The sequence below is a fragment of the Neofelis nebulosa genome, chromosome 5, assembly GCF_028018385.1.
Source record: "Neofelis nebulosa isolate mNeoNeb1 chromosome 5, mNeoNeb1.pri, whole genome shotgun sequence".
In the NCBI taxonomy this organism is placed as follows: Eukaryota; Metazoa; Chordata; class Mammalia; order Carnivora; family Felidae; genus Neofelis; species Neofelis nebulosa.
This window is the reverse complement of record NC_080786.1, coordinates 55,183,799-55,206,676: the sequence shown is the minus strand read 5'-3', so window position 1 is coordinate 55,206,676 and position 22,878 is coordinate 55,183,799. Positions and strand designations below refer to the sequence as shown.

The following is a 22,878-nucleotide window of genomic DNA, read 5'->3' as shown; positions in this document are numbered from 1 at the left end:
AGAGAGTGGCATGCTTGGAGAGGGCATGGAAACCCCAAGCCTTTTCCCCACACCTTACTTAAAAAAATTTTTTTTAATGTCTTTATTTTTGAGAGATAGAGAGACAAAGCAGGAGCTGGGGAAAAGCAGAGAGAGGGAGACACAGAATCTGAATTAGGCTCCAGGCTCCGAGCTGTCAGCACAGAGCCCAATATGAGGCTCGAACTCATGAACTGCAAGATCATGACATGAGCTAAAGTCGGACGTTCAACCGACTGAGCCACACAGGCTCCCCTTCTCATATCTTACTTTAATATTTCTTCTATCTCTAATAAATCAATCAAACCCAAGGAGGAGGTTATGGGAATCTGATTTATAGCTAGACAGTTAGAAGCACAGGTAATATAGTCTGGGCTTCTGACTGGCTGGTGTCTGAAATGGGGGGGGGGCAGTAGGGAGCAGTCTTGTAGAACTGAACTCTGTACTGTACTGAACTCAGTTCTGTAGTGTCAGAACTGAGTTAAATTCTTAGGACATCCTGCTGGTGTCTGAGAATTGCTTGGTGTTTGGGATGTGCTCCCACTGCCAAACACACGCATTGGAATTGAGTACAAGAATTTAATTTACTACTCTGTAAGCCAACAGAGTAGTACATGCACGTAGGTAGCCTGTGAGTAACTCTGAAGTCAGGATAAAATTTCACACAATTAATTGCATAAAGCAGAAGAAAGAATAATTAAACTATTATCTACTTGAGAGACAAAGAGTTACTCAAGATAGTCTGCTAGATTAATTCAGAGTTGTATGTGAATCTTTCAAGGGGGTATGAAGCTCAGACTTTGGAGACATCTTTGCATAGGGAAACAGGAGATGGGGCTTGTCTAGCCCTGGAGAGATTTATCTATCTTTCCAAACATTTGAGGAGGGAATCAAGGACTGTTTTGATTCTAAAGAGACCTTTTCAAGGAGTTTCAAGGAAATATTCAAGGAATATTTCTCTTCCCCTTTACAAGCAGAGAAAAATCATTTTTATTTATCCTCAGATATGTGCGGCAGCTTTTCGGACTTCTGGAATAATGTGTCTGAAGGATGAGACTACAAGACAGTGGCACCTGGCAAACAACTGAAAGTTGAACTTTAGATGTCCTTCCTTCTTAAAGTCTGCTGGCCACACCAATGACTGGAATTTTGCCCAGAGCACCTTCATCTCCAAAGGCTCTGGCCTCCTGCCATGTTTTCGTATTCCTTTTCTGATTCCACACTTCCTGCTTCTCCTCTTTAGATACCTTCCTCCTCTAGATTTCCCTAATAAACTCAATTTCCTTTGTATTATTATGCAAAGCATTTTTGTTTCAACCACTAACTAGGCTCTGACACATCAATGACATTCCTACTCCCAAATGCTTTTTTTTTTTAAGTTTATTTATTAACTTTGGGGGACAGAGAGAGAGAATTTCAAGTAGGCTCTGCACCCTCAGCATGGAGACCAACATGAGGCTCAAACCCATCAACCTCGAGATTATGACCTGAGCTAAAACCAAGAGCAAGACCCTCCACTGACTGAGCCACCCAGGCACCCCTCCACTCCCAAATGCTTTAATAACTGTGGGCATCAACTCTAGATTCCACTCTTTATCTGCAGAAAAAAATGGGCAGGGGCTTTGCATTTTCAGTCTTTCCCTTCTTCCTTTCTCACCAGTTTCTGAAGGAAGAAAGAAGTAAAGATTGTTGCTCAACTGCTAATAGGAATTATGCTATTGTAGGGGCCAAGGTCAGGTTGCCCCACAACAGGGCAACTTGGCATGTAGATTATTTTGTCAATGTAATTCTTAATCCAGTTAGAAGAATCTAGAACAGTGGAAAATTCCTTCCTCCCCAACACTATCCTTCACCTCCATACCTGCCCCCCCACAAAGGCAGAAATGTCTATACAGGGTTTAGTTTTAAATTATTAATTTTCTGTGATATTTCATATTTCTTTGTTCTAAAATATCTATTTTATTCCTGTCTTATGTAAAAATTGAAATATATCTTTTATTTGCCATCAAGTGATGAGATACTACTTTTATATGAAGTTAGCAATGAGTTTTGGTTTGGTATGACCAGAGGAGGTAAAAAATATGTTGTCAACGCCTAGCTGAATAATAAATGGGACTGACAACTATATTCAAAGCTCAATTTTAACCCAAGTTTGGAGTCTTAATGTTCTTAAATTGTCTTCAAAAAAATGTGTATCCAAAGAGCACAGAGATAGAGTTATAGAAAGTATAAATCATGTAAAGTCAGTAATAGCCACTGAGGAATTACCACATATAGATAAAGCTGTCTTTCTTATTGTCACTAATACAAGTGCAGAATAACTGCCTGTCACATACTAGGAAATGCTGTCAAAAGATTAGAGAAATTATCAGAGTTTTGGAATAGATCATGGAATTTTCAAGGCTAGGGGAGGTTGGTGTGACTCATCCATGCTTCATGAAGGACCCACAGTAAGATGTTGACCATCAATCTGTCAAGCCTCGTGCTGACTTTTAGGAGAAGTTATTTATCTTCTTTCAAAATAGAATTCAGTCAAGGAATGCAACAGAGCCTATGAGTTTAACCAAATAGGTAACATAGTCAAAGCACTGAAATTCAGGAGCACATGCTCTGGATATTACCATGTCTCCATGATGATCTGCAGAGAATATGCATATTGAGAATATGAGAAAGTCCGGGACTCAGATGTCAATTACAATACTGAAGAGAAAAAAGGTAGTTATGCAGATGAATTATATCAACTGCTCAGGCTGCCGTAACAAAATACCACAGATGGAGTGGCTTAAACAACAGAATTTATTTTCTGACAATCCTGGAGGCTGGCAGTCCAGGATCAAGTTGCTGGCAGGTTTGATTTCTCCTGAGGTCTCTCACCTTGCTTGCAGATGACTGCCTTTGTGCTGTGTCCTCACATGGCCTTTTCTCCATGTGCACTGACCTCTGGGGTCTCTCTGTGTGTCCAAATTTCCTCTTCTTATAAGGACACCAGCCATACTTGATTAAGGTTCCCATTTTAATAACCCCATTTGAACTTAATCACTTCTTTAAAGGCCCTTTCTCCAAATGCAATCACATTCTCAGGTATTGGGATTCGACATATGAATTTTGAGAGGACACAATTCAGCTTATAATATGTATGTATTAAAAGTTAGTAGGGATGGGGCGCCTGGGTGGCGCAGTCGGTTAAGCGTCCGACTTCAGCCAGGTCACGATCTCGCGGTCCGTGAGTTCGAGCCCCGCGTCAGGCTCTGGGCTGATGGCTCAGAGCCTGGAGCCTGTTTCCGATTCTGTGTCTCCCTCTCTCTCTGCCCCTCCCCCATTCATGCTATGTCTCTCTCTGTCCCAAAAATAAATAAAAAACGTTGAAAAAAAAAATTAAAAAAAAAAAAAAGTTAGTAGGGATTGTAAAGTGGTTTTTTAATTTTTTTTTTTTTAAGTAAGCTCTACACCCAGCATGGGGCTGAACTCATGACCTCAGCAGAAAGAGTCTCATGTGCTACCAAATGAGCCAGCTAGCTGCCCCTGAAGTCAGCGGGGGGTAAAATGCAATAAATTATAAATAAATGTAATAAATGTACATAATAAACTATGTCCCTCCTCATACTATTTTACTCAAGTTTTATATAAACTCTTTTTCCTAGAGCCTAAGGTGTCATCAAATGTAACATTTCACTTCAAGATAATTACTTGAAGTTAATTATAGAAACTATAGAAAATAGAGACAAATTTAAAGGAGAAAACCCCACTCCAACCCCTTTAAACCTGTGTCTATTTTCCAAAATTTCAATAATGAACATCCATTGATTTTATTTTATTAAAAAAAAAATTTTTTTTTTTAACGTTTATTTATTTTTGAGACAGAGAGAGACAGAGCATGAACGGGGGAGGGTCAGAGAGAGAGAGACACAGAATCTGAAACAGGTTGCAGGCTCTGAGCTGTCGGCACAGAGCCCGACGCGGGGCTCAAACTCACGGACCGCGAGATCACGACCTGAGCCGAAGTCGGACGCTTAACCGACTGAGCCACCCAGGCGCCCCAATAAATGGTTATTTTAAAACGCCAGGTGATTTATAGTAAAAGTTAACTGATACAGCCTTTTGCGCTACCCAGGGAGGGGTCCGTATGGTGTTGTTTTGTGTTCCTGTTGTAAGTTAAAGGGAAACTTTCACAATGTCTGGGGCCCTTGATGTCCTATAAATGAAGGAGAAGGATGTCCTCAAATTACTTGCAGCAGGAACTCACTAAGGTGGCACCAACCTTGACTTCCAAATGGAATAGTACATCTACAGAAGGAAAAGTGATGGTATCTACATCATAAATCTGAAAGGAACCTGGGAGAAGCTTCTGCTGGCAGCTCGAGCCATTACTGCCATTGAAAGCCCAGCTGATGTCAGTGTCATATCATTCAGGAATACTGGCCAGCGAGCTGTGCTGAAGTTTGCTGCTTCTGTTAGAGCCACTCTTATTGCTGGCCACTTCGCTACCCAGATCCAGGCAGCCTTCCAGGAGCCAAGACTTCTGGTGGTTACTGATCCCAGGGCTGACCACCAGCCTCTCAGAGGCATCTGATGTTGACCTGCCTACTACTGCTCTGTGTAACACAGACTCTCCTCTGCACTACATGGACACTGCCATCCCACGCAACAGCAAGGGAGCTCACTCAGTGGGTCTGATGTGGTGGATGCTGGCCCAGAAAGTTCTGTGCATGCAAGGTACCATTTCCCATGAATACACATAGGAGGTCATACCTTAGCTCTACTTCTAATGGGATTCTGAAGAGATTGAAAAGGAAGAGCAGGCCAACACTGAAAAGGCTGTGACCAAGGAGGAATTTCTAGGTGAATGGACTGCTCCAGCTCCTGAGTTCATCGCTACTCACCCAGAAGTTCGGACTGGTCTGAAGGCATGCAGGTGCCTCTGTGCCTGTTCAGCAGTTCCCCACTGAAGACTGGGGTGTTGAGCTTGCCAGTGAAGACTGGTCTGCAGCTTCCACTGCTCAGGTCACTGAATGGGCAGGAACAACCACTGAGTAGTCTTAAGCTGTTCTTCTACAAAGGCAAACAAAATGGAAATGAAGTTGATGGAAAATAAACTGTTTCTAATAAAATAAAATAAAAGTTAACTGATACAGTGGCAAGGTATAATGTTCTCTGCAGCTTACCTTCAAATGTTTTAGAAAAGAAACTACACACACACACACACACACAGACACACACACACACTTTTGAGTATATATATATATATATATATATATATATATATATATATATTTGAGAGAAGTAAAAGAAAATATACCAAAATATTAGTGATTAGTAAATTTAGGTGAAAGGTATATGGGAACTCACTATACTATCCTTTCCATTTTTATGTACATTTACAACTATTAAATTAAAATTTCAGGGGAAATAAAATTTAAAATACAGAAGAAAACAATAGTGACAAAATGTTGACAATTGTTGAAGTCAAATAATGGATATGCAGAAATTCATAATATCAATCTTTGTTGATGTTTGACATTTTCACAATAAAAAGTTTTAAATTATACAGCAGGTATGATTGCCATATAGTGAGTTAAAATTTGGTTCAAATTTTAAAGGGAGCCAAGGTCAAAAGGGAGCCAAGAAGAATCCCAACAAACAGGCCTTGCAGGGTTCCCCCCAGTTTACAGCACTCATTCCTTAACTGTAACATTCCATTTCTCCTTGACTTGCCACTCTTCATCAAACCTAGCATAAAAGTACACAAGTCTAGTTATTTCTCTGGGTCTTTATTTCCTTATGAAGGCTCCCATACCACATAAAACTTACATTAAATAAATTTGTAAGCTTGTCTTTTTTTTTTTTTAAGTTTCCTAGTTCAATACAACAGAATTGAATTGCTTCCGTTACCTCAACTAGACTCTCTCAATTTTGTAAAGTTATAGACCCTCTACGTTATCTATCTGCTTTCCAACCAACCCTCTGCATCCTTTCTAGCACAATCTACTACCCATAAAAAGACTGAAAATGGCAAACCATCACTGCCCTGACTTCTGCTGCACTTAGGACAGGGGCATGTGACCCCATTCTGGTCCCATTCCTCTGTTTTAGTAGGCAGTTTACTTGGGTGGAACCAAACTTCAAACTTTGTCTTCCCTGCAGTGGGTGTACATCTGAAATCACTATTCAGTTTTTTGTTTTGTTTTTTTTTTAAGCCTTACCCGGGCTGCTCAGCTAGCCTTCCCCATGTATGCACGGTTTAGGGCCCAACCAGAGATTTGGGCAGAGTTCATACACAGAATTTGGGGATCCCCTCTCAGGCTCTCTCCTTTCCAGGATGTTCCCCTTTGTTGTCCTGCTGTTGTGGTCCCTCTGAACTCTGTCCTCTGGTTCTTCAAGCCAATACACTTATCTCTGTGCACAGGGGTTTTAGCTACCCCTTCTAGGGCTTGTCCTCAAACTGAGAGTCTTTAAAAATGGAGAAACTCACTCAGTGCAATTTTCCTCTTCCAACTGTAGACCCAATTTCTACCTGCTTTTAGTTTCCAATACCTCTAGTTGTTTATTTTTGCCCAGAGTTTATAGGTGTCATATGCAGGAGGATTGGACTGGGAGAGGCTATTTCACATGTACTTTGCAATTCTCTTTCAGAAGACAAAAGAAATACAACGGACTCACCATTTACTGAATACAAATTTATTAATCTTGCTTTTAACAAAATATTCCAGTTCTTTAAAGAATTGCTAATATTAAATGTGTTAATCTTTGTTTATAGGCTAATGAAGAATGCCCATTGTGTACCATATATAAAACAGATAAAACTATTGATTTTTCCTATATATAAAAGTAAGTATTGTTAGCGATAAATTGTCTTCCACTTGGATTGACATTACTAATTTAGAGTCTTGTTCAACATTTTATTATCAATAGCAGCCCGGGAAAGTCTGACCACTTATTAAGTTTTTTAAGTAAACTTAAAAAAAAATTTTTTTTAATGTTTATTTTTGAGAGAGAGAGAGAGGCAGAGAGTGAGTAGGGAATGGGCAGAGGGAAAGAGACACAGAATCTGAAGCAGGCTCCAGGTTCTGAGCTGTCAGCACAGAGCCCAATGCGGGACTCAAAATCACAGACCATGAGACCATGACCTGGAGTTGGACACTTAACCAACCGAGCCACCCAGGCATCCTGAAGATACACTTTATACAATGAGTAATGTATACAGTTAATGGAACCATTCTCTTTGCAGTTTAATTGGGAAAGAATATTTTCCAGGTCAAAATTAGGATGCAATAAATCTTACCCAACAGACCTATCAGAAAAACAAAGTATTCTGTATGATTCTTTTCAATAGCCAGTAATCAATAGGTCCAAAAAGGTAGCTATAAGAAGAGCAATACATAGGGTAGAAATAGCAGAACATGAGCCAACCTGGAAGAGGCTAAAGATGTCATCTTCTCTCATTTTCCAACAATTCAAAAGGTAGCTCCTGTCATGTAATTATGCATTAATAATATTCTTTAGGGGTACCTGGGTGGCTCAGTCAGTTGGTTGTCCGACTTCAGCTCAGGTCATGATCTCATGGTTCATGAGTTCAAGCCCCACGTCAGGCTCTGTGCTGACAGGTCAGAGCCTAGAGGCTGCTTCAGATTCTGTTTCCCTCTCTCTCAGCCCCTCCCCCGCTAACGCTCTGTCTCTCTCCATCTCTCAAAAAATGAATAAAAGTTAAAAAAAATAAAAAATAAAATGAAGTAATATTCTTGAGATTATGACAATAGATGCACATTTTACATGAGCAGCTGTGCTAAATAGAGTAACAAACATTATGAGAGTGAAGAGTAAAGGTCAAAAGTAGAGTACATTTGTTTTGGGCCCTGCAAGTTGCTGACATTCCTGAGGTGATGATGATAGAGCCCCAGCTTTCCTGGCCCTTAGGATGATGAATCAGTGCTAACCAACTGACAGATGACCTTTTCTACATGGCTTCCACTTATTGTTTTTGCAGCTGGTTAAACAGCTGTGTCGTAACACCAGCCACTGTGAATCCACAGGAAAGTGATTATAGGCACGGGAGAAATGTCTTTCTTGGAAATTTAAACTAGTTTGTCTGTATGAATGAGAACCCTTGATGAGAAGACTTTAAACACTTAGTTGTCTGATGATGCAGTGTCAGAGCTAGCCTCTTTATAGAAACTATGCATTATGTATCCAACACCTGGAAATATGTGTAACACGAGCTTCTGAACATTTCTTCCAGTAGATAGAGGTTTTGTCCACAAAATAATAACTTTGCAGTCTATACACTCAGCTTCCCTCTCATCTCTTGATACCCGGGAAATGACTACAGTTCACAGATGTATTTTATTCCATTTGCAAGTGTTTCAGACAAATGAAACAATATTTTATTTATTAAAAAAATTTTTTTAACATTTATTCAGTCTTCAGAGACAGAGACAAAGTATGAGTGGGGTAGGGGCAGAGAGAGAGAGAGAGACACAGAATCCGAAGCAGTCTCCAAGCTCCAAGTTGTCAACACAGAGACCGATGCAGGGCTCAAACCCATGGACTGTGAGATCATGACCTGAGCTGAAGTTGAATGCTTAACTGACTGAGCCACCCAGGCACCCCAACAATATTTTAAAATATGAAGAGTTTGGGGGTGCCCGAGTGGCTCAGTCACTTAAGGGCCCAACTCTTCTTTAAAAAAATTTTTTTTTCAACGTTTTTTATTTATTTTGGGGACAGAGAGAGACAGAGCATGAACGGGGGAGGGGCAGAGAGAGAGGGAGACACAGAATCGGAAACAGGCTCCAGGCTCTGAGCCATCAGCCCAGAGCCCAACGCGGGGCTCGAACTCACGGACCGCGAGATCGTGACCTGGCTGAAGTCGGACGCTTAACCGACTGCGCCACCCAGGCGCCCCAAGGGCCCAACTCTTAAACTTGGCTCAGGTCATGATCTCAGATTCAGGAGATCAAGACCCGTGTTGGCCTCTGCTGGCAGCATGGAGCCTGCTTGGGACTCTCCTGCTCTCTCTGCCCCTCCTCTGCTCACATTCTGCCTCTCTCAAAATAAATACATAAACTTTAAAAAATATAAAATATGGAGAGTTTTCTCTCAAAAATTCTTTAAAAACATAAATAAAAAGCAAGATTTCCATCTTCTCTTGAAGCTAGAAGAATCTGGTAACCCAGCATTGAAAGCCTGCATGAGGACACTGACGTGAGTTGAGTATTTGTGGCTCCTGGAGGACCTGAGCTCCCCATTCAGCTCACCCCGTTCATCTTCTTGACGTGCTCAGCCCCTAAAGGAATTGAGTTTGAGATCTAGGCCTTAGACAATTAAAATACTATCTTGTAACCATTATTCACCAGAGGATGTAAAGATGAAGTTGTTACTGATAAGGCTCAGTGGCCTTTGAAAAATAGTCCCAAATATGGCAGATTATAGAGTAACCACACTTTAATCAAACCCCTACAGAGAATATGTAGGCTTTCCTAAAGTGACTTTTTAGCATACAAGCCAGAAACTATTTTGGGGGGATTCATCTATATACAGGTTTTTAGAGAGTAGTTGAATACTTTATTGATGTAATTTATGTTTACTGTAAGATCCAGTAATGTATTTTTGCCAATCATATATTTCCAATACGAAGTGAAAGTAGAAACGTCTGTAACTTCTAACTTACAAGTGATGAGAGAATTTGGGGAAATTTAAAATAAGAACTGAAAGTTATCAAAACATCAAAAAATTGAGCTTGTCCGGGTGCCTGGGTGGCTCAGTCAGTTGAGCGTCCATCTTTGGCTCAGGTCATGATCTCATAGCCTGTGAGTTTGAGCCCCATATTGGGCTATGTGCTGATAGTTCAGAGCCTGGAGCCTGCTTCAGATTCTGCATCTCCCTCTCTCTGTCCCTCCCCCACTCACACTTTCTCCATCAAAAATAAACATTAAAAAAAATTTTTTTTAGGGCGCCTGGGTGGCTCAGTCGGTTGGGCGTCCGACTTGGGCTCAGGTCATGGTCTCTCAGTCAGTGGGTTCGAGCCCCGCGTCGGGCTCTGTGCTGACAGCGCAGAGCCTGGAGCCTGCTTTGGATTCTGTGTTTCCCCCTCTTTCTGCCCCCTCCACCACTTGCACTCTGTCTCCCTCTCTCTCTCTCTCTCTCAAAAATAAACATGAAAAAAAAAAAAATTTTTTTTTTAAATTGAGCTTGTCAACAGAATAGGTACAATCTATATGAAAGAAGTTACTTCCTGACCAAAGTTTTGATAGAACAAGCTAATAATGATAATCTGTATTATTCATTTGCTTTCATGTAGTCATCAAGATGCTCTTTTTTTCCTGTGTGAGAGAGAGAGTGCATGTGAATGGGGAAGAGCGGCAGAAGGGGGGAGAGAGAGAGAGAGAGAGAGGGAGGGAGAGAAAGAGAGAGAGAGAATCTTAAGCAGGCTCCATGCTTAGCATGATGTGGGGCCTGATCCCACGACCCTGGGATCATGACCTGAGCCAAAATCAAGAGTAGGATGGTCAACCAAATGAGCCACCCAGGTGCTCCATCAAGACAATCTTATGACATGTTATCTATTAACACATAAAAAATTACCCCAAAACTTAGAAGCTTAAAACAGCAAGCATTTACTTTTGATTAACTCTAAATAAGACTTGGGAAACCTACAATTACCAAACTAAAATACTGATATGTACGTTCCCTTCCGTTTGTTCAGATGGTAGCTTGCACAAAAATCCTCCTTAATATACACAAAAGAATATATGGAAGATGAGTTTTTAAAATGTAATATCATACTAGAAATAGGAATGTTTTCCATGTGAACTGCTCCCCCCACCTACCACAAACCTTTCTCAAAGTGGATCCACATCCTTGTTGGCAAGCTGAGAGCTTCACTGTTCTCTTTATTTTCCTTCTTTCCCTTGCTGTACTTTTTTTCTCTATTTCCCTCATTCCCTCTTCAAACAAATCTAATTTTAAAATATTGCTTGAATTTTACAAACCCAATTTTGTTCTCGGGATATTCTTCGTGAATTAGAAAATAAAATGTATTCTATTTTTATAGCAACATTTTGGAGGAAATTAAAACCACACTATAACAAAACACACACACACACACACATGCAAACCCTGAGAAATTGCTATTATATTCTTCTATAATGCAAATTAAATAGTTGACTTCAGTACGCATAGAACATCTGCTAACCCAAATTAAAATGAACAGGGAACTAAATTAGAATTGCTTTTTCCATCTAATCATAAAGAGGATAAAATATATTATGAACCAGTTATTCTCAATGTTTTAAGGCATTGCCTATTAGTCGGCTTAGTACAGAAAATTGAAGCAATAACTAAATAGTATCCTGGGGACCTGAAAGAGTTAATGACTGTGGCTGCCTAAGTGCTTAATTAACAGCTGGGTAGAGTTACCAGGCAACTCTAATTTAGGAATAACAACAACAGGTACAGATTTATTCTCAATCCCAAACCAATATTGGCCATAGTCCTTTCTCTGGAGTTGAACTATTTTATGCTTTCTTGTTTTAATTACCTGTTTTCAAATTTATTATCTCACTATGCATATTATAAAACAGTAGGCAACAGAAAACTATAAAAGAAAATAATATTTAAGAACATCTCATTCTCAAAAATTTGAAAATGGTCATTTGAATGCCTGGCAGAAAGAGACAAAATATAATGCCCATTTTTGTATGGAGAACAGCCCATTACCAGTTTCTCTCTCCCCTACTGTGGCTCTCCCCATTGACTCATGTAATTATCATTGAAGATGACAAGATTTTCTTGATCATGGTGACCTGACTTCTTAAACTTTTTTTTTTTTCACCATCAAAGAAGAAACAGTATCCTGCTCTTTTCAGTAGTACATATACATCAATATTGGAGCAAATCTCAAAAATGGGATTTTTTGACCCCAACTCAAAATGACATGAGAACTACTAAAATACTCCACATTTTTTCATTACTAAAAATTAAATGAATAGTTTGTAACAGTAGGAATTATTTTCAATTGTGTATAACAGGAAACCTAACAAACGTTTAAACAAATTATGGTTATCTTTTTTTTTATTCTTCCAAGGAGCTGTCAAAGATCTAATTAGCTTTCTGCTCTAGAATCTCTAGTATGTAGCTATGATTCTCATGAACCCCTCTTATACCAAGATGGCTCTTCTCCTTCCACCATGCATATATATTCTAGGAAGAAATAATGAGGGGGAAAAAAGACAAAAGACATGCACCAGCTTAGTACATAATAAAATGAAGAACAGAGGCACCTGGCTGGCTTAGTCAGTAGAGCATGTGACTTTTGATCTTAGGGTTGTAAGTTCGAGCCCCATGTTGGGTGTAGGGATTACTTAAACAAAAAAAATCTTTAAAAAAATAAAATAAAATGAAGAATAAAGATGACCTGTCCAATAACTGATGTTTCTGTGGGGAGCTTGCAATAGCAGTTAGTATATATTTAGTGCTTACCACACTCTAGGTATTAATGTAGGTGCTTTCCATATAGTAACTCATTTAATTTTCATAATAATCCTTTGGGATATTCACTGTTTGTTTGTTCGATTCTGTGAGAGGCTGGTGGTCAGCCCTGCTATCAGTAACCTCCCGAAGACACCAGGGAGGCTGCCTGGATCTGGTTAGCAAATGTTCCAGGAGTGAAGCGGCCCACAAAAGGAGGGGCTCCAGTGGCAGCAGCCAACTTCAACAAACTCTACAGGCCAGTGTTCCTGAAAGATATCATGTTCATACCACCTGGTTTTTAAATGGTAACAATGGCATGAGCAGCTAGCAGAAGCTTCTTCCATGTTCTCTTCAGATTTATGATGCAGATGCCATCACTCTTCCTTCTGCAGATGTACTGTTCCATTTGGAAGTCAAGGTTCGTGCCACCTAAGTGGGTTCCTGTTGCAAGTAGTTTGAGGACATCTTTCTCTTTCATTTGCAGGACATCAAGGGCTCCAGACATTGTGAAGGTTTCCCTCTGAGTTACAATGAGAATACATTCTCCTCCTTCAGAGAGGAGAAAACAGAGGTGTGAAAATAAGCCATTTACCCAGGATAAATAGAAAATAAGCTGAAGGGGCGCCTGGGTGGCTCAGTCGGTTGGGCGTCCGACTTCGGCTCAGGTCATGATCTCGCGGTCCATGAGTTCGAGCCCCGCGTCGGGCTCTGTGCTGACAGCTCAGAGCCTGGAGCCTGTTTCAGATTCTGTGTGTCTCCCTCTCTCTCTGCCCCTCCCCCGTTCATGCTCTGTCTCTCTCTGTCTCAAAAATAAATAAACGTTAAAAAAAAAATTTTAAAGAAAAAAAAAGAAAAAAAAAGAAAATAAGCTGAAGATTCAAGTCTCAAATGCAGGTGTTAGTAACAATCTATAGTCTTAGCACCTATGCTATAATGCCTTCCATTAGAGTGACCAAGGTTACTGGGTTCTAGTATACCCCTCAGTCCCAGGCACACTGGCATGGCTGGTAACTATTATATTTCATAGCAGAAACATTTTCAATGTTAAAACTAACACATAATTTTAAAGAACAATAAAAACATAATGACTACAAATCCTTAATGGTTTTCATAGTCTTTTGTCTTAATTTTAGAAGATATCTGAATAAGATAACTTCTTAACAACTGGAAGAAACAGTTATCCAAAGTTGACATTTCTTTAAGTTTTGCTTCATTTAGTTTCTCTTCTTACATAAATGTGAGTTTTCTTATGGTCACAGAAAAGCCAGTTTAGAAGTTACTTGGGTTTTAAAACTGAATAATCAGTTTATTAATTTACAGAATCTAATTTCATTCCTTAAGCATTTAACTTCAGCTTACAAATCTCATTATGCCATTATAAGTCTAGCAGATTTGTACTTTCACTTTTAATGGCCTTCAGTTCATATTTGGTCACACTCTCAAATGCAGTCAATTAAATTATTTTAAATGTTTTAAAGATTTTTGTTTAATCTTCATTTATTTTTGAGAGAGACAGAGACAGAGCAAGAGCAGGGGAGGGGCAGAGAGAGAGGGAGACACAGAATCTGAAGCAGGCTCCAGGCTCTAAACTGTCAGCACAGAGTCCAATGCAGGGCTTGAACTCATGGACCATGAGATCATGACCTGAGACAAAGTTGGACGCTTAACCGACAGAGCCACTCAGGTGCCCCTTTTTTTTAAAGATTTCTTTTTAATCTTTATTTATTTTTGAGAGAGACAGAGACAGAGTGAGAGTGGGGGAGGGGCATAGAGAGAGGGAGACACAGAATCTGAATTTATTTGAAATGTTTTAAACAGGGTTTATAAATTTAATATGTTGCCTTTCTTTTAAGTCCTTTGATTGTCTGTAATACAAACCTTCTAAGTAATTAAATCATTCTTATGAACTAAATTAGTTAAACTTAAAAATATGGTGAAACTTAAGGTCCACTAAACGTTCTAATACTATTATATACACAGTAAAATTTCTACTTAAATTAATAAATTTAAATCAATTACTCAATTCTACATTTTAAATTGGAATCACAAGGCTACATTGTTAATCTAATAAATCTGTTAAATATTATAATTTATAATGCTAAATATACAGATTCTTTAGCAAAAGAAGATATTAATATGATGTTCTGGCTTCAACTATTTCTGCTATTAATTCTATAACTTTTATGGGCATTAAAAATGATATCTGGTTTGAATTTTGGGTATCGCTCTCTGGTATTCTATAACAATTTTAGTCGTAACTCTTAAATTTTTTTTTTTAACATTTATTCATTTTTTGAGAGACAGAGAGAAAGCACAAGCAGGAGAGGGGCTGAGAGAGGGGGAGACACAGAATCTGAAGCAGGCTCCAGGCTCTGAGCTGTCAGCATAGAGCCCAACAAGGGGCCTGAACCCATGAAACGCGAGATCATGACCTGAGCCAAAGTCGGACACTTAACCGACTGAGCCACCCAGGTGCCCTAGTCATAACTTCTAAAGGTATTCTAAAAGTTTTTCAGTTTAATTCAACTAAAATTAAGCACTTTTTGATAGGTTCTGATTTTGTAAGTTTCTCACTCTCCCATGTGAGCAGGTGTGTATATTTACATGTGTTTGTGTCATTTTGTGTTGTGTTTGCATGCATGTTCCTATGTGTATTTGTGTGTATGTATATTCATGTCTATATTTGTGTGTATTTGTATGTGTGTGCATGCATGTCAATGTGTATACACATGTACATGGAGGCGGTAGTGTAAGAGAACAATTCCCAGTATTTTCAGGGAGAGCTGATAGGAATCATGCTCACCAACAATAATACTGGTTATTTAAAAATAGTGGGATTTAGGGACATTTGCTGCTTTTTACTTGAAATTTTTCTGTATAGCTTGAATAAGCAAGTGTCACTTTTAAAAGAAAAAAATGTCTTTTGTTTAAAATGATTTTTAAAAAAGGATAACTCCTCTTGTACTGACCATGGAAAGATATCTAGACCATATTGTTAAGTCAATAAAGGAGATTCAGAGTAATATAATAATATATATTATATATATTATTATATATATATAATTATATATATATAATAATATATATAATATATATATACATATAAACAATATATATAATATATATACATACATACATATACATATAATATATAATATTTATAATTAATATATATTAATTTATAACATTTAACGATTTAATATTTAATATTAATAAATTAATAATCCACCAATTTAACAATTAAATAATTAATAATTTAATAATAATTATTAAATACATTAAAATAATTAAATATTTAATAATTTAATAATATTTATAATATAATATTAATTTATAATTAATATATAATATGTAATAATTATATATAATATAATATATTGTATATATTATACAATAAAGGAGATTCAGAGTAATATATATATTATATATATAATATAATCCAATTTTTGGGAAAAAAACCCTTGGATAAAAATTTAATGTGGTATGAATCTAGATGGGTCTCAAAAAATACACACTATCTCTAGATGGGTCTGGTATGGGGGGCTGGAAGTATGTAATATGTAGCTGCCTAGAACAGGAACATTAACATAAACATTTATGATCACATAAATCCAGGCCATAGGCTCTTCCTAGTTTTGATCCCACCATCTCTCAGGTACACCTCCCCTACTAACAGTCACAAGATTGTCGTTGCACTCACCTCCAAATTATCTCCAAATTCTAGTCATGAAGAAGATAAAAAGAAAATAAATGTGTTCCACATGTGTTTATCTCTTTCTCAGAGAAAAAACAGCTTTCCCAAAAGTCTTTCCCAGTAAACTTCTATCTCATTGGCAGAACTATGTCATGTGACTACACAGCTGCAAGGAAACCTGGGAAACTTAGCTTTTCAGTTGGCATGTCAATGCTCTACACATAAAGAATTTTTAACATTAATGGTGAAAAGATATTTTATATATATAGCCCTATACTATTTCCATTTTTGTAGTAAGAATGTACTTATGTAGTGTGTGTGTGTATTTTTAATTTATAAAGAATTTATTTATATAATGAGTGGAAGGGCATTCCAGATTGAGACAATAGTCTGATTTAAAATATCTAGGGGTGCCTGGCTGGCTCAGTAGGTAAAGCATGTGACTCTTGACCTCAGGTTCATGAGTTTAAGCCCCTTGTTGGGTGTAGAGCTTACTTTAAAAAAAAAAAAAGACTAAAATATATCTAGATATGTGGAAAATATTTCTAATATAATTGTATGCGATTGCACATACTTTTCATTAAAAAGATGAATTGCTAAACTATCTAAACTGTTATAATGAATTTCTTATGCAACATAATTCACTGTATTCAAGATACAACATTTAGAATTAGCTAAACCTAGAAGACAGAAAATGCTTCAGGTAGGTTAAAAACTGTTTTGATTGGGGCGCCTGGGTGGCTCAGTCGGTTGGGCGCCTGACTCGGGCTCAGGTCATGATCTCACCTTTCGTGGGCGCAAACCCCATGTCAGGCTTTGAGCTGACAGCTTGGAGCCTGCTTCGGATTCTGTGTCTCCCTTTCTCTCTGCCCCTCCCCTGTTCATGCTCTGTCTCTCTCTGTCTCTCAAAACTGAATAAAAGTTAAAAAAAAAAACAAAACTGGTTTGATTGTTTTTATGGCATTCAATCACATCCAGGAAATTGGGAGACTAGCTGGAGAGAATCCTGCACAAGTAAAAAAAAAAAAAAAAAATCCACATTTGCACTTTATACTCAGATTACTTAAAAAAACATTTATTCATAAATCCAAATAGTGCCATTAGATCAAAGCTTCAAAACAGCAAAAACTTAACCCTCAATTACTTCACAACCATTTATTTTATTTTTTTAAAAGTGAAGATTTGGGGGCACCTGGCTGGCTCAGTCAGAAAAGCGTGTGACTCTTGATCTCAGCGTCGTGAGTTCGAGCCCACACTGGGTGTAGAGATTACTTAAGTAAATAAAAACCTTTAAAAATAATAATTTAAAAAGTGAACATATAAAAATTTTATTTATTTATTTTATGTAATCTCTACACCCAATGTGGATCAAGAGTCGCACTCTTTTTGAACAAGCCAGCCAAGCACCCCACAATTATTTTTCTTTTTATTTTTATATTAAAAAAATTTTTTTGAGAGAGAGAGCATGTGCATATGCATACGCACATGAGCAAAGGACAGGCAGAGGAAGGGAAAGAGAGGATCTTAAGCAGGCTCTGTGCTTAGCACGGAGCCAGAACTCAGGGCCTGATACAATGGCCCAGGGATCATGACCTGAGCCAAAATCAACAGTCGTATGTTTAACCAACTGAGTCACCCAGGTGCCCTGACAACTATTTTTAAATTTAAAAGATTTTCATCCTTCCATTTCCTAACTTTCTGTGTACATGTTTTACCTGTTTCTAATCTCAAATGACTTTCTACTTCATAAACTGGAATCTATTAGTATGGAGAGGATGATGCAAACATTTTCCTTATTTGCATAAACAAACAGATACAAAGCAGTGAGCTCTAAGAGAATAAATAATGCAATGTGCTATCTTCTCTGTACTTTGTTTTCCAAAATTCTATAAAAACTAATGTCTTTTTTTTTTTAATTTTTTTTTAACGTTTATTTATTTTTGAGACAGAGCATGAACGGGGGAGTGTCAGAGAGAGAGGGAGACACAGAATCTGAAACAGGCTCCAGGCTCTGAGCAGTCAGCACAGAGCCCGATGCGGGGCTTGAACTCACGGACCGCGAGATCGTGACCTGAGCCGAAGTTGGACACTTAACCGACTGAGCCACCCAGGCACCCCAAAACTAATGTCTTTTTGATAGAGCTCATCCCACGCATTGGAAGGGGAGGTTTAAAAGGTGAAGCTTTGGGAAATAGATTGCGTGCTCTGGTTGAAGGAAGCAGCTGCTTGAGGAGAAACAGGAAGAGCTCACTGAGAGCCTCAGAGCCCAGAGCTGACAGGAGTAAGAGGCACTGAGGGTATGAAGTATGAGTCAGAAGCCTGGGCTAAGGGAAATTCAGAGCATGTGGGGACAAGGCAAGTTCCTCATCTCAACTATTGACTTCCGGAGGGAAGTAGTTCCCTCTAACTCTTGTGTGTATAGGGAAAAGTAATGAATTCTATAGTATGGCACAAAGTAAGCAAGGAAATTGGACAGAGAAGTCTAGAACTAAACACAAGTCTAGAACTAAAAATTAAGTTAAATTAAATTAAATAGTATTTGCAAAGCCTCCAGCAATGTACCTTGAAAACAATAGGTCCTCAAAAATACTAGCCCTGTGTTTACCCCTGGCTCTGTAGGCCCTTTGGTGCCTGTACTGTTGTGCATTTAAGTGTTCACGTATTTATTACATGACTGAGTGTTGGGCTGATGGCCACAGATTGATCATCCTAGGAGACATTTGTACAAGATGCCTTTCAGCTTTGTAAGCCTTTCCTTCTCTATATCATAATCTTTCCCCAGCATCCCCTGAGCCAATTTGTCTGTTTTTACTGTCTTCCAGAAAACAGGGGCCTGCTTATTTTATGGAGCTCTCTAATCTGTGTCTCAGGAGATCTCTTACCTTGTCAGCATTTTAATCCGGGATTTAAGATTTGTCTGTCTCTTGCAGGTGGCTGTGCAGCACCTCTTTTCCTCGCACCAAGGCTATCATCACTAATGGCGCTGCTCCTTGTCCCCTACTGAGACACCAGCCAAGCCACCTCATTGCATCAGGCTGGGACCATGCAGTGGAATCCATCCTGACCACTGGCCTGTGAGCTGGCAGTCCTCTGGGGCTGACAGAAAGCTACCTATACAATGGGGAAGACACAGTCTCTTCAACCAACAGTGCTGGTGAGACAGGGAAACCAAAGAAACCCAAAGAGAGAAAAAGCTGTTTTTTCCCCCTTTGCTTCTTTTCTGGCTTCTATTCTTGCCAGGACCTGCACCCCACCCCACTCTACACACGCCTTGTAATGCAAATAGCATAGGTCCTCCTCGTAAGAGATAAGGAGTCAATGACTTCTCTAGAATAGATAACATCTAAGAAGGACCAGGTGAGAATGACCACAAGAAGCTTTCACACGCATATTCCAGATCTCCAGGTCTTAGATATCTTGATATATAGTTATCTTGATATTCCTTGACTCTAAGGAATATCACCTGGATCCTCCGCTTTGTTCCAACTAATTCCTGGATTCCTGAGAGGACATGTGCCCCAGACCACATAAAACCCCCCCAGGCCCCAAGCAAAGACAAGACTCATATCTTCAATAAACTCTGCTTTCATTTCCTGCTGGCTCACATTTGATTTCCATCCTGCATGAAGCCAAGGACCCTCTAAGCTGGTCCCACGGGAACCCAGCACCCACCATGGTCCTCAGACCCAGCCTGCCTGCATCACTGGGAAAATTGGATGAGTACATGTAAAAAAAAAAAAAAGAAAAAAAAAAAGAAAAAGAAACTGGACCATTTTCTTATACTATAATCAAGATAGATTAAAGACCTAAATGTAAGACCTAAAACCATAAAATTCCTAGAATAAAACATAGGCAGAAATGTGTCTGACATCACCCATAGGCACGTTTTTCTAGGTATGCCTCCTCAGGCAAGGGAAACAAAAGCAAAAATAACTATTTCTAGAAACTGTTTTATATATACATATACATATGTATGTATATGTATATATATACACACATATATATTTATTATAGAAAGTATTATTTGGGGGTAGCTCTGATGTGTCATGTATAAGCAGGTCAGAGAACAGAAAGGAAACTGACAAAAGGCAGAATGAAGCAAAAATATGGCAGGGATAAAATGCCATGCTATGAAAAAAAAAAAGAAAAGGAAACAGAAGACAGAAAGGAAAGGGGTGTTGTAAGTCAAGGAAAGGGAAAGAGATGTCTGGCAGCTTTGTTGTTCCAGTGAGGCCAGCCTGTCCTGCTAACATGGGCTCTATGAGACTTCACACAAATAAACCTGAGTTGTATTTCCTTACAACTAAGGGACACCTTATTAATACAACCTAGCATTCTGCTTTGCTCATTAAATGTTTATTAAATTGAAGTGTTAGAGGGGTGCCTGCGTGGCTCAGTCAGTTAAGTGCCTGACTCAGGCTCAGGTCATAATCTCAGTCTGTGAGTTCGAGCCCTGTGTCAGGCTCTGTGCTGACAGCTCAAAGCCTGGAGCCTGCTTCAGATTCTGGGCCTCCCTGTCTCTGCCCCTCCCCTGCTCGTGCTCTGTCTCTCTCTCTAAAAAATAAATAAACATTAAAGAAAAACCTTTAAATTGAAGTGTTAGACTACACTAAATAGAATTTCTTCAAGTTGAATTGGCACTGGGCGGCTTCAGGAATACAAAACACAGGTGGAACAACATCCTATACATGATGGCAGCGAGTTGTTCCCACGGAGCAGATCTTCCAACATGGAGGAAAGAAGGCAGAACTTTCTCCACTGTTCCAAACTCTCTCATAAATATTGCATTACAAAATCAAGAGTCATTTCTCCAGAGCAATACACATTTATAACCTATGTTATTAAAAATGAATGATTCAATATTTTATATTTTATTCCAGATTTTCAGTAATCTCGGGGTTAATTTGATATTGATTGATAGAATGAGCACTATTACTGGAAGTTACATATAAAATATTCATGGTTATAATCCTATGGGCTGAATTAGTCATAGGAGATATGATTAAGATGTATAGAATTCTATCTTTGCTGACCTTAATAAGAGGGACAAAGTAACAGCTTCCATTGGAATTGGACCCTGCATACTAGATCAGAATTGACCTATGGTAAAATTTGACCATTATTTAAACATGCTATTCTGAAACTCCTTACTAAATTAGAATAAATAAATTATATACTAGTCAGTGCTAAAACAAGAAAGATTTTAAACATGAAATGTAGCTTGCATAAAACATAGAGCCTATGTTACTAGAACACATTTTAAGAATACATTTTACATGATGTTGTATCTTATAACTATTACCTTTTGTGTGTATGAAGTTAAATGTACATATATGACCAGAAATATAACACAATGCCTATGCAATAATGTGTGCTTTTTACCACAATGACAGATATAGAATAGCTTGATAGCTACATCAAATAAAAGGAAAGGCAGTGTTTTATATGTTCCTACTCTTACTTCATTCAATTTTATTTTTTATATGTACATTGTGTAGCTTGTTATGCAGAGCTGAGCAAAATGCCCAATCCTGGTCATCTGGGCCAAAGAAATGGAAAATGTTGACTGTTTTTTCCACTTGGCTTCACCTCTGGCAGAGAAAAGGAGCCAGCCAAGAAATTTCACACTAGTGCAGACTGAAGGAGATGCTGTTGAGTAAAAAATTAAGAAATGCTACTCACATTGGAAATATATATACTTTTGAAACTATATATATATATATATATAGACACACACACACAATATATGCATATATAAATTAGATGTGTGTATGTGTGTATATATATATGTGTGTGTGTGTGTGTGTGTGTCTATATATATATATATATATATATATATATATATATATATATATAATTATTATTAAATTTGGCTCAGGTCATGAATTCATGTTCATGAGTTCAAGCCCCACATTGAGTCCTGTGTTGGGCTCTGGGCTGATAACACAGAGCATGCTTGAAATTCTCTGTCTTCCTCTCTCTCTGCCCCTGCCCTGCTCACATGCTCTCTCTCTCAAAATAAATAAATAAGCACTTTTAAAAAATGTTTTACAAACTTTTATAAAAGGACAAAATGGAATTGACTATGCAGGAAACCAATAAGGCATCAAATAAAAAGATCTTGCTTCCAAAGACTTTCTCTTCTATTAAGCCCAAAAAAGACAGATAGCAGATCCTTCAAAGAGAACCAAACCCTGGCCTTGATCTGGTGTTGGCTTTAAACCTCTCCAGTGATTAATCTTGTTTCAAAGGTATTTTCCTAGCGATGCTCTGTTCTAGAATCTCTGCTGGTGTGTCTGCAAGCAGTGGGTATAAATAAATGGCAGTGACATGTAGAGTGTGCCATAGCACCTTCCAGTGCCAGAGCACCAAATGCTTTCTGTGGTCAGAAAACAGGTAACTGTGATATCTGTGTGGCAGAGGATTTTCTTGATCACTGACAGTGACTGTTCCAGTGGAGTGGGGATGGAAAGGGGCAGAGCAGGACCAGCCCTGTTGTGATGGCACTCAACATCAATAGGATGTCATCAGGGCCAGGACCTGGACCATGTCATGATTGGATCCCAATGACCTGGACCCAGGTACATGTTATGTAGGTTAGTTTTGTGCCTAAAGGTGCCATATTGAATGGAGAGGCACCAAGAGTATGTGTGTCTGTAACCTAATCTCTTCTCCCCTTTAAAAAATTTGTTTAAACAAGT

General features: G+C 38.5%; 1 pseudogene; it reads left to right on the top strand.

Annotated features, from left to right (window-relative positions):
• The first annotated feature begins 4,189 nt into the window (after nucleotides 1-4,189).
• Nucleotides 4,190-5,062, top strand: LOC131512110 (small ribosomal subunit protein uS2-like; annotated as a pseudogene).
• Nucleotides 5,063-22,878: the final 17,816 nt, after the last annotated feature.